Source organism: Numida meleagris, chromosome 2 (assembly GCF_002078875.1).
Source record: "Numida meleagris isolate 19003 breed g44 Domestic line chromosome 2, NumMel1.0, whole genome shotgun sequence".
NCBI classification, from domain to species: Eukaryota; Metazoa; Chordata; class Aves; order Galliformes; family Numididae; genus Numida; species Numida meleagris.
The window spans coordinates 10,507,842-10,520,975 of NC_034410.1; the positions used below are offsets into that span (position 1 = coordinate 10,507,842).

A 13,134-nucleotide genomic window follows, 5' to 3' on the forward strand; every position below is an offset into this window, starting at 1 on the left:
AAACCTTTCTTCATCTGCTACAACACCATTCAAGTTCAAATGACTTTTTATACCATCCAATCTGAGATGGATGAGAATAAATATTGTCATCACTGTGCCTCATATATAATTTCTTGGTATTTCTATTTTACCAATCATAGCAGTAAAGTATGTAACTAGCAATCTCTCTATCAAGCTCTTAATAACATAGATGATATGACTGATATATCTGATAGGAAGAAATCAAGTACATCTCTATTCGCTTTTTTTTTCCAAATGAAAAAAAAGCAACAAATATTATTTGCTGAAGTAGAACAATTTCAGCAACAGTAGCTGGTTTTAACTGCAAGGCACATTTCATCTAAGAATTTCCAAGAGTGTTATAAACCTTAACTAGTAAATTTAAAATGAAAGCAAATGAGTTGTAGGAAGCAGAAGATATACAAAAATTTGTCACTTTCATTCAAATAACGTATCTTCCAAGGCACTTAAATGTATGTTGGTTTTGTTTGTTTGTGTGTATGGGTTAATTAGAAGCCAGAATGGGAACTGATAGTCTCAGAGAAATGAAATCTGAAAGAATCATGTGTTCAATATTGTATTGGTTCAGTATTTTAACATGAACCTAGATCTGATGAAGTGCTACGAGGAGGTATGAGGTGCCCTAAGGAGCTCTGAAGATTAAAACAAGGCCTTGATTCTACATACATTTAAGAATCAACTCATCTACAACATAACCAGCATAGCTTACATTTTCCTTTATATGACAGCCTTGTCTTCTTAAGTTCATGTGGCCAGAAAGAACTGTAGCATAAGACTACTTAATAGAGTGATACTACCACTAAATAGAGCTAGAATTGGTGCTCTATAATTTATTAAATTATACATATTTTATTGGAGTGTCAAAACTGGCACATCTCATTCTCAGAGCTTCTTCAGTATGGTTTAACTATCATTTTGTATTAAATCCACTGACCCTCAGTTTAGTAGGAAATATAAGGCACAGTGCAACATGAATAGCATGAGTAGAACACAGCAAAATGACAGAAAAAGAATGTATACATAACACATGTTTATATATCTCCAAAGTACAGATATTTACCTTTTTATAAGAGTTATATAGGAAGTGATAATTCCAATACCCAATAATTTACACTTTCATTAATTTCAGAGCAACCTACGTACATTTATTGTATCATACAGTAATAATATTTTCTGAAATGTTACATTTATAAATAAGGTACAAACACAGCACCCATGAAAATTAAAAATGAGAAGTCAAGTCTCCTTTTAAAGTAATTACAGTATCATTTCATGAATCATCTATTGTCCAAGTAATCACATGCCAGGAATAGTCTTACATTAAATAATCTGCTTTAAAATGTTTCTTTTCTAACTTTTTTTTTTCCCCCTGAATTAAAGTCTTATTTAATAAATGTGGCAGAGAATTCTTCTCTCTGTGACTGCTTAAATGGCTCTATAGATATATGGATGTAATTGAAAGCAGAATTTTCCTTTGGAGAATAGTGAAAATAGATCTTTCCTGGTGTGAAGTTCTTTTTAATATGTAAATAAGCAAGTGTGTTATTCTGAAAACATAACTAAAGAGGTAATAATGACTTAATAGTCATTTAGATCATTCTGCGTAAGACAAAAAATGGATCTGAATTAAAAAAACAACAACAAAACTTTAAGATGTTTCTAATATTTGGATCATGTTGCTACCTCTTCTTCAGCAAATTCTATATTATCTTTTTAACAAGAAAGATGCATCCAAAATGTTAAGCCTGCAAGCATTTTACTACGATAACAATACTGGTCTTGTGAGAATTTGCTCCAAGTTGAGCAAGACTACTTAGATATCTGAACAAAAGAATGTGTGCTCTCAACTGCTGTGGGCTTGATCCAACAACAGTAAATAACATAAAAGTATATAACTAGAAGCAGTTTTCAGAACATTCTGTGACTAACTTCTGTATGACCTGTAGGACTGTTATTAGTAAGTATTTTGATGCATCTTCTAATTAACTTCAGTCTGTCTAAAGACTTTTTCTATCACTTGCTGGGAATATTTGTACAACCATATTTTTCTGCACCTAAGTTATTAGCAACTTGAAGTGTAAACAGAAAAATATAATAATCAATATTTATAGTTTATGTTTTCTGCAATCCATCCCAGTGTACCCTACTGCCTCATTAAGAAATTCTGACTTTATATTTCATCTTTGCTGCTGGCTTTTGTGAGAAGCTTCTCAGGCAACACTTGCAAGAGAAATGTTACTGAGGAGTGCAAGGGGCAAGAGGTTAGAACAATAGCTTGTGGCTATATCAAAGGCATCTTTCAGCCACCTTAATTATGGATTAGTATAAAGTGGGTACTCAGTGCTGCAAGTTATAGGATGTTGTACTGAAAGCTAGTGAAAATGTTTCAAAATAAAAGAGAGAGAGAGAGAGAGAGAAAAGAAAAACAACCCCAAAGGCTTCATTCTGTCTCTACAGCAAACACTCCTAGAAATCCTAGAAAGAGGGAGATCTGTACACAACCCACATCTTAGATCTAAAATCACAGCACTTACACTGTATGAGATGCAGTGCTCAAATGTAGTTATGGTAATAAAGTTCCTCTTCCTTTGTAAGTATGACCATTACAAATTTTAAAATTTTAAAATCCTTTTAAACACCCAGCTCTAAGTCCATCTTTCATTTGTTTCATATTCATTCACGACATAAATCTGAAGTGATTTTCACATAATAATTCAAAGCCAAATGCTCCCACTTACTTTCTTAGGGAGTAGTCCTATACTCTCCACATTGATACACACACTTCAAGTGAAATACTTGAGATATAAAGTACTCATGCCGTCTTGATAGAACTTGAGTGAATTCTGAAATTTTCAGTTGATTTTAGTATGCTTCAGATAAAGCTGAGCATGAGAACAGTTATCAAAGCCAAAGTCTGATCAACTTCTAGGTCACCTGCTTTATAAACAAGGTACAATATTCCATGTGGTTAAAAACACAGAAAGGCATTACCACATCTTTCACAGAAGTGTCAAACTCCATCTTAAAATGTTTGGGAATTTTAACACCATCACTCTCTAATGGGAGCGAGACACCAGACCATTCTGTATATCCTTTCTCAATTCCATTGGTAAACATTGCTGGAAGGTATTTCCACTTAAGCAACGAGAATGTCCCAAGGCTAGACAATATATATTTTTATCATGCTTGAAAGGTGTCTGTTTAACCTAATATTAAAATCTTTCATTTTTGGAAACTTTAAAAGCGATCTATTTCAGTGCTTCATCTGTATGCAATGTTAATGTTAGGATTTTTTTCTTAATTTATAACCTAAACCTCACTCATTTTTTGCTAAGTAAACTAATTCTCATTTAGGGACATAAGGAACATTTTGTTATCTTCTTTTGTACTTCGTATTTTTCATAATTGTTATCTGTTTTCTATATCTGAATTTCTCCAGCCTAAATAACTACAGTTTTCTCAAACTTTCCATGTAGCAGTTCACTTCTTGGAGAGATTTGAGTATCCTCATAACTTTCATCTCGTCTCTGTTCAGTTGGTCATATTATTTGTAAGGGGTAGTGATCAAAACTAACAACATTATTCTAGCTGAGGATCTTCAAGCTATAAAGATTATTTTCTCCCTATATATTTCCATTTCTCTCTCTATATATGTAAAGATTATTTCTCACTATAAGATTATTTCTCTTCTTTTACTTCAGATGTTCTGCTCAAACATCCTAATGTATTATTCAGATGCTTACGAGAATAAGATTGAATTGGCTTGGGAGTATTTCTGACTGCAATATGACCAATAAATATCTTTGGCAGCACTGTAAGCTATTTAATGCTTTTTCATTCTGTATATATGAAATTTTTTAAGTTACATACTGCATTGCCTGAGAGCATTTAGTTTCTTTGAGATTATCTTACTACAACATACATGGAGAAACCAATAATGTCATGTGAGGAATTAATCGAACCATTCTGTATTACATCAGCAAAACTGCAGAAGAAATTGGTGGTAACTCCCATACAGAATACTGTTGACACCCTCTCAGAACAGCTTTATAACACAGCGTTGCACCTATTGTACGGCAACTTCATGTAGATTTTTCCATTACATTTTGTTGCTGTGTGACAGATGGCAGCAGAGGGGCAGTCTGACAAAATGGCATCTGACATGGAAGTGTGTATGGAGCAAAGGTGTGGAACTGAATTCCTCCACGTGGAAAAAAAAATTGCACACACTGACATTCAACAATGCTTGCTGAATGTTTATGGAGACTAAACAGTATATGTCAGCACAGTGAGGTGGTAGGTGGTGCATTTCAGCAGTGGTTATAGTGACAGTGGGTCACCTCCGCTGGTGTACTTTTAGGAGCTCAGCATGCAGGCTCTTGTTCACTGCTGGCAAAAATGCATAGCTAATGGTAGTGACTGTTGAAAAATAGTGTTTTGTAGCTGAGAATTTGCTATGCTATATCAAACAGTGTTATTGTGCTCTTTGTATCTGTTGAAGTTTCCATGGAAATAAATATAAGGCTTTACTTTCAGAGTGACCTATGCATAAGACAGTTTTGGAATCTTGCATCATATGTACATCCACTACTTGTCTATTTACCTGTACTCTAATTATAGAAGGATATTAGATTGGCTTTATGTAACTTTTGTCTTGACAAATCTGTGTTGGCAGTTAGTCATCTCCTGTTATGATCTCCATCAAGGGTGATTCTTACTCTGCAGGTAATGATGCCCACCAGAACTGTTTAACCCTTGCTAAAATTCTGTATCTTAATTCTTAGCATGGTGAGTGCAATTCTAAGCAAGCCAGTTCCACAACAGACTGGGAGAAGAAATATACTCTTCCTGTGCTGCAGCCCCACTGGGAATTTTCCTGGCAAGCTCAAAAATGTCACAGTTAGGTACATGACACATATAGAACAGAGCAAAAAAAATTGGTGGGTAGAAGACTTCATCTCCTGCTTCCCTGGTGTTCTTCAATATTCGTGTGGTGAGAGGTAAAAATTTATCATATAATTGTGTCTAGATATTGCTTTTAAGAAGAAAAATGAATAAAACATTTTTTTGAGTTGACAAAGTCAGCAAATAACTGTAGAGTTCTTTGTAATCTTGTTCTTCGCATTGGTCTTCTGTGGGTATTTTGCTGGATTATCCCTAAGCTCATGAAGGAGGACATATGGCAACTTGAACTGCTAATGAAAATGGTACATTGACAAGATTCATAAAAATGTAATGGCCATTCTCTCTCTCTCTTTTCTTGTTTATTGTTTAGGTGGTTATTATCTTGATAGTAACTCATACTGTTATTATTTTGTTTGCTGCTATCCTCTAACATCTTCATTGCCTTGTGTGCACACATTCAGTACCTACAAACAAATCTATCAGAAAATTTTCTTGTAAGCTCCCCGTCAACTATGAACAGAACAGTAAACAGTCTGGCTGATTTTAGTAGTGTAAAATTGGCTATAACATTTCCTCCTTCCAGGAACAGAAAATAAACCAAATTCAAGGCTTATTTTTCCATGCTTTCAGTCCCACTGCCACTATTACTTTTAAAGACAATCACTGCAGCTGGATTTGGAAGTTCAGACACCTCTGTGAGTTTGCAAAGATAACCTCTTTACTTAAGTATCCCAGGCAATTTTTTTCAGATCCAACCATTTGAAAAATGTTTATATAATCTGATTACTCTCAGACTGTTTTCCAGGCAGAGGTCTTATTGTTGTCAGTGACATTAGATGTGTTAACCACCTGATCACAGCCGACCTTTTCAGTGGTGTGTTAAAAATTTTAAAGAACAAAACCACAAAAGGTATCAGTATCATCCACTGACAGTTTTTCTTGCAATAGCAGATCAATAATTTCCTGATTTCTGCTTTTATAGTAATATGAAGCTTTCCTATTACTTTTTATGCCCATTTTTAAGCATATGCCATTTAGGGGCTTTGAGTTTCCTGATGGTTCTTACATTTTTAGACTAAATATATTTGCAATCATTAGTTTTATTTCTTTATCTATTTATTTATTTATTGCTTGCTTGAAGAGACCTTCCTCTTCAAAACTTAAACCTCTCTTTCAGTGGTACTATAGGCAGTAGTCTTATCCTCTTTCAACACTTCCTTTGATAGACTAAGCAGGTCATGCATAACTAGATCATGCTTAGATGACAAATATTGCATTCCCAGTCCATTCAAGTACCTTATCTCAGCACCAGTTCAAATCGGATTGCATCTTTCCTGTCAGTCTCTTGCAAAGCCATTCTCCAGGTCCACCACCATTACTCAGATAGAAGTACTCGTAACTTTCATTTAAGACTCTTGGTTGTCTTATGTGTGTGTTTCTAAGTATGAATTTTATCCAGTTTCATTGAATTTTTTTTTTTTTTTCAAGTGAGGCTGTTTTAGCAAAGATGATGAGAAACATATTGACTGATCAATTATGGTAAAATAAGATAACATTTCAAACTGATATAAACAGTTATTTTGTTCTGTCATTTTTCACACAGATGTATATCATTTAATTGTCCACATTTACTGAGAGATAAATAGCCACAGATAAACAATATCCAGAGGAACATCTATATCTTAAAAAGGAAACAAACTATCAGGAAATACTGGATTAAAAACATCAACAACAACAACAACAACAAAACCTAGCCTCATGAGGACTGCAAACTATTAGGCCCAGACTGTTCCAAAGAACCATTCTCACTTTATGATTCTGTTTTTCCAGCTGAATACTAATGTGTCTTATTAAGCTTTTATTCACAGCTTTGGTGTCATTTGATCATTCAGTAATAACTTCAGATTTGAACACACTGTAATTTACGTCTGTATATAACAATGTTTTAACGGGTTTATTTCTAAGAGTAGTGGTTGACCTTTAAATAAACAAGTATGATGTGATCACAAGAATTCAATTTTGTTTTTACATTAGGTATGGAAAGATTCTGTGGGATTATGACATGATAAACAACAGCAAGAGAATGCCATATTTCATTTTGCCTCTTCAAAAGTTTCAAGATTCAAATTCTGGCTGATGAACTGTAAAAGATATCATTTTTACTTACACCAATATGTACCTATGTAAAGTTCATATTTCATTTATTCTATTTTTGAAATTGTATGTATTGTGAATAATAAATAGATTGTAAAAATCTACTTATCAATGAGAATGACAAATTAATTGCATCACTTACTTTGACATGCTTATTCTTTTTCTACAGTAGCCATTTTTTACACAATTGTATTTAATGAATATTTCAAAGGAAAATTCCAGGAGTTCTGAATTACTCATGAGTTCACTGTGATATCCAGTACAAGAATTTCAAAATTTGAGCTAGTGAAAAGTTTTGAGCTTAAAATCTGCTTTATTACTTGGCAATTTTGCCCTTGTTCATTTTGTCTTTATTTTGCCTTAATGTTCTGAAAATATTTAGTGGAATGCTCAATAGAATGAGGTGTAAAACGAAATAAAAGTATTATTTTAGATTAGGCTCTACAATCTTCAGCTCTTGACTCAGATTACTTATACTGGATTTTGTTCCCAAGCAAATCCATTTTCATAGATACATAGAGCATAAAAAATCCCTTCTCAATTTTATTCCTTTCTTTGGAATCCCTGATGTTCCCACACTGAAGATTTTCACAGACAGGATTGGTTGTTTACACTTAATCCTGTGTGGACCAAATGGAGATGAACTCCTTCCTCAGCAGCCCATTAGCGCTACTTATAAACTATTAGGATGGGATCCTTAAAAAAATGGGAGTAATATAAAAGGGAATTATTTGTACTTGAGAACATTCTTTAATTTTGAAACATGTCTTAGCATTTTATCTCACATCACAGACAGTGATAGCACCCATCTAGGGATACAAAAAAAAATCATTATGTTCTTTGAATCCTACACTCTTTATTAAGGCATGGGGTTCATATTAAATATCTACAGTAGTTACTGTGGATTTTCATTAATTAGAAGTGGGCAATGCTTGCACAATACACAGTAGGAATGTATTTATCAGATAAAGCATGCAAATAAAAAATATTTCTTATAAACAGCTGGCTTTTGGCTGTAGCAGCACTTTAACACAAAAGGCCCAGAACAGTTTAAGTAGCACATTCTTTTTAAAAAGATGACTATAACACAATTTCACCCACCCTTTAATAAAGAAAGTTTCTTCAAATTAGTCTGAATAATGCTGACCTAAAGAAAAAAAATAATTCCATAGATCTACAAAGAAAGCTTTAATGAAGCTTTAGATAATAAAATTCATATAAGTCTTCAGAAAGGAAATGTGATAATTCTTGTTGAGTTTATATGAAGATCTTTTACAGAAAAGGAATAAACTCTACATTCATCCAAAAAAAACTGGCATGATTTGATGAATGAAAAGCTGTATGGACTGTTCTTAGGATTTTGCAACTCTCTGCAATGAAAACATAAGCATTTTTCATCCATATTTGTCTAACAGTGATAAAATGCGACCACTACTTCACACCGATCCTTCTGTAAACATTGAAAGACATCATCTTAGATTATGATATTGTTGGCTAACAGCAATCAAAATGTCACTGACCCTACCAGTTTGCCCAACACTGTAAGAAGACATGACAATCCAGATAAATTCTGTCTTTTAGAGCAGCAGAGTGAGCCCTGTACTGAATACAAAGGAGATTAAAAATAAGCCTTCAAGGAACTCGATTTCAGTGGTAGATAAATGTAAATAATAACAAGGGCCCTAACAGTAATACTGGAAATGACTTGCTACAGAAATGTCTGCTCTCAGAAAATAATTTCTCAAAATGACTGTCAAAACCTACTGGTCTAAATATGCTAGATAGATCTTAGTTGATTTAAATTAATGCACAGCATTTAGAGTTAAATTCCCCAGAAAATAAAGAATTAAATATTGATGAACAATCAGTATACAAAAATCCTAAAAAAGACAAATTAAATGGTTTTAAACGTGCTTAAGACAATTGAAAATAAAGTCTCCCTAAAGCTGGGTCCATCTTCATACCATAGTTTGCAATATAAATGGTTTTCAATCTGCACTGCTAGTGAAAATTACAGATATTTTGGTTATGAATGCACTATTCTTCTGCTAGATCAATATTTCCAACATTAGAAATAAATTCATGCCTTTTTGTTCCCTTGCAGCATCTGTTTTATGGGAGCAACACAGCATATCATGTACTATAGCCGATGAGCATATCCTGCAAATAAATAAGAAAAGAATGAATTTGTATTTAACACTGGGAATCTAGAAGTTCTCCCAATAAAGATAATTCACTAGAAATAAAAATGCTGCATGACTCCTGCAGAAATTATCCAGGTAATAACAAAAAGCAGCACAGTAGATTCCTATATTTTCAAGGTTAGTCTTCAAATATCCCTGCTTAACAGTATGTAGCTAAGCTTTACTGATGAAACTAACAGTCAGGATTTTCCCCCCTGGCACTTTGGCTTATGCATAATGCATAGCAGAATGGATAGCACATGTGTGTGAAGACTTTCATTCCTAGCTTGCTGATTTATATCAAGATCAGGGCAGCTGTAATTTGTGATTAAAAATTAATATAATTTTTGCCCTTATCTGCCCAAGCCAGTAGCTGGACATAGAGCCAGCCGGTACTACAGCCATGGGATGTGACTGCATTTGGTTTGCCATGCCAGCGCGATGCGGACAGTGATCCATATAGGTGGGATAAGAGAGGAAGGTGACCAGACAGGAGACTCCATTTCATTCCTTTTGATGTGCAAATGGTTATGTGTCTCTGTCTTTAACCCTGTGTCATACAAAGTGCAGAAATTTAAAGAGGAGCACAGTGTTATCTCACACGAAGAGAGTGGAGTACCAAGGGATTTAAATTCTTCTCTGGTCACAGTTGTAGATTAATTCTGCTGATAACATGAAGTCAAACATAGTACCCAACTATTCAACTTTTCACCTCAACCAACCTCACAGACATGATGTAGAGTTGACTGTACTCCTTAGGAGGATGCTCTTCTGTCAGTGCTGAAAGTCTTTCCCAGATGCAAGGTCATTCCAATGGAGTGGAATTCCAACCTAAAAAAACATTATGTGAGGTTATATTTGAGAAGATTTTCATTTAAATTTGAGGAGATGGATTTTCTTTTTTTTTTAATGATGAAAAGCAATGGATTTATGAGTACTTGCACAGTATTGTACTAAATAAATTCTTAAATATTCACCTATGAACACAATTCAGCATTACAGCTTTTACTTTTACTTCATCCTGGTTCTTTAATGCCCTATTTCCTTCACATTTTGCCCGTAAGTATAAATAGTCCCAGAAGGACACATAAGTAATCTATAAGCTGATTCCTAGAAGGACTCCACTTTTCAAGAAAAGGAATATATTGCATACAACTGCGCTGCAGCTGAGAGATATTATGTGAGAAAGGAAAGAGATTTATATCATTTGGAGGACTGAGGGTAGAATGACGCTTGATTTGAAATACTGTGCATACAGGTGTAAGCATAACTTTATGCACTGTAAATAATCAGCAGATTAATTCAATAGAAAGTACACATATTAAATACCATGGATGACTAGACATCATAGGTCAGCTTTTCAGCTCACCTGCACAACTTTGACATCCACAAATGTCTGAGTATCTTATAAAAGGTTAGACAAAAAGTTTAATGAACTTATATGGGTAAACAGTTAATCAAAGTAGACTACAATTGTTATTCTTAACTTTTAAAGCCCAGGAACAAGTAGATTCAGATCCATGCATCAACCCGGTTCAAAGATTTTCCTGTGTGGTTTGTCTTCTAGCTACATTTCATATGTAAATTCAACAATGAATTTAATTATAGTAAGCTCATTAGGAAAGGGGCCATTGCTTATCTTAAGTTCTGTAAAGTAGTATATATTTACAGCACTGCATAAGCAGTATTTAATAATTAATACTCTGCACTCTGTCATATTAATATGAAAGCATAAAAGGATTATCAGAGGTAGGGAGAGCTTTATACTTTTCTGAAGAATATAGAGATGAGTACCTTTATAATTTAGAATAGAAAATTAAAGCCTGATGAAATGTATCTTTTTTCTGTCTTTACTACTGTTTAGAGCTAGATAAAGACTTAGCATAAGGCTAGTTGGTTAGTCTTATACCATGCTTATCCTCTATAGGATGACTAATGATGGAAGAAAAATAGGCAGATCCAGAAATCATTGTTAAAGTCCAGATAACTCTAATGATGACTCTAGATTTGATCAAATATGTCAACTGCCAGGAACCAGCTGAAAATGTAGAGAAGTAAGCAGCCTATGAATGTAGAAAATTGTTTATGTAATATGGGAAAAGCATCAGAAAAAGTTTTCCTTCCCTCATTCCCCATCTCTCCCCCTCTCCCTTCTTTTCTCCTCTTGTCTTCTCTATTAAAGTTTACTACATGTTAAACTATGCCACCACAAATATAAATTCTTTATAGCTTTCAGGACTTCATGTGAAAGGTTAGTGTTAAATTTACACTAAGCACCAAGCAGCTAGAAAAAGGCTTTTTTTTTTTTAGGTTGGAAATTGGTTAAAGAGCAGGAAAAGAAAACAAGTCTCAAATGACATTTTCATGAGCATGAATTGATGCAACATGTTCAGGTCAGGAAAAATGTGTATCACTGTACATTTCCAGCATGAAGCTGACATTTCTTTCATGCTGCAAGGAAATTTAAAGTGATATTCTTTCATTTTCCACAGAGACAGCTGCTATAGTTCCCAGCTGAAAATTGGCCTCAGCTGGCATCTAATAAATGGGAAAACATGTAGATAATAGTCATGAACTCGTGCACACTGCTGCTTGACCAGTTATCAAATTGCTGATAAATTGCACTTTCAGCTGTAACTCCAGATAACACATATGCTCTTCCCTTGTCTTGTCTCTTCTTATAACATAGAGGCATATTGTGACCTAGCTGTCCACCATTATACTTCTGGTATAAAAATGCTGATAAATTTGCTTTTAAATGACAAATAAGCATTCCTTGAAGTTTTTTTTATGCCCTCTGGTCGTATGAAACAGTCAAAATGTGAGTTCCCCCACAAAAACAAAGAACAAGAGCAGCAGCAACAACAAAATCTCAATTAGTTACAAACACAACTATTGGCTGTTATAGAGTTCAGTCCTGTAAACAAAATCTGTCAGGAATTTTTCAGCAAACTGCTTTTTGGAAATGGTGCCTTGCCACAATCGAGTATTCCATGGAATAGGACAAACCTCGATGCACTTTCACCAATCAGAGCTGGTCTGGAGAGTTCAGATTTCAAGGAAACAGTTTCAGGCCACTCCCACCCTGCGAGGCGAGGTATGAGAAACACTCCTGCTGCTTGGTTTGCGTTCTTACAAACAATGCAGCTGCATCGCTCATTTGCAACTGCTGAGGATGCTGCTCCCGCGTGGGAGGGTATTGCTGCAGGGAAGAGTAAGGTGCTGAGTTCCACTTCAGTGCAAACAAACTAAAATATTTCTGTTTTCCTCAAATATTTTTTAAAATTTTCCCTCTCAGGGGAAGTACGAAAATGATGTATTTTCTTCTTGAAGAGCAATAAATATGTCTTTTCCTACTGTGGAAAATTGCATACGTTGATTAGTTACAAAGCTGAGAGGTAAGTGACAGACTGAGGAGTGAAGCAGAAATTATCCATGAGCAAATACTGATTTCAGTGATATTCCTAGGAAAAGTTCTGGTTTTATAAATGGTGATATAGGCAGCATAATAGCTACAATATTTCTGTTCAAATAATACTGAGGGGAGAAATGGGCTTTGAAGTGACAGCGTCTTTATGAATCTCAGGCTGACCCTCTCCTTTGCCATATTAGGTTCAAACTTATTGTTCTACCTTCACGGCTCTGCTCCATGTGCTTATCTCCCTGCAGCTTCCCCTGCTCTTTTCTCCCAGTCTCATACACACCACGTCACATCTTGCAGAGATATTCCAGTCACACCTCTGATCTTGCCTTTTTCACTGTCTTGGTGAGAGTACTTTTCCTCTGCATCTTGTGGTAGGATGTCCTATCTATATGCAACCACATAGTTAAAAAGAGCATGCAAAAATGTGAAAACTAATCAATAAGTGCA

General features: G+C 34.6%; 1 long non-coding RNA gene across 1 annotated transcript; it reads right to left on the bottom strand.

Moving 5' to 3' along the window:
- LOC110393424 lies at nt 8,996–12,347 on the bottom strand. Its single transcript, XR_002435007.1, has 3 exons — nt 12,273–12,347; nt 9,986–10,094; nt 8,996–9,240 (listed from the first exon to the last, which is right to left on the bottom strand). It is a non-coding gene; the product is annotated as an uncharacterized LOC110393424 (long non-coding RNA).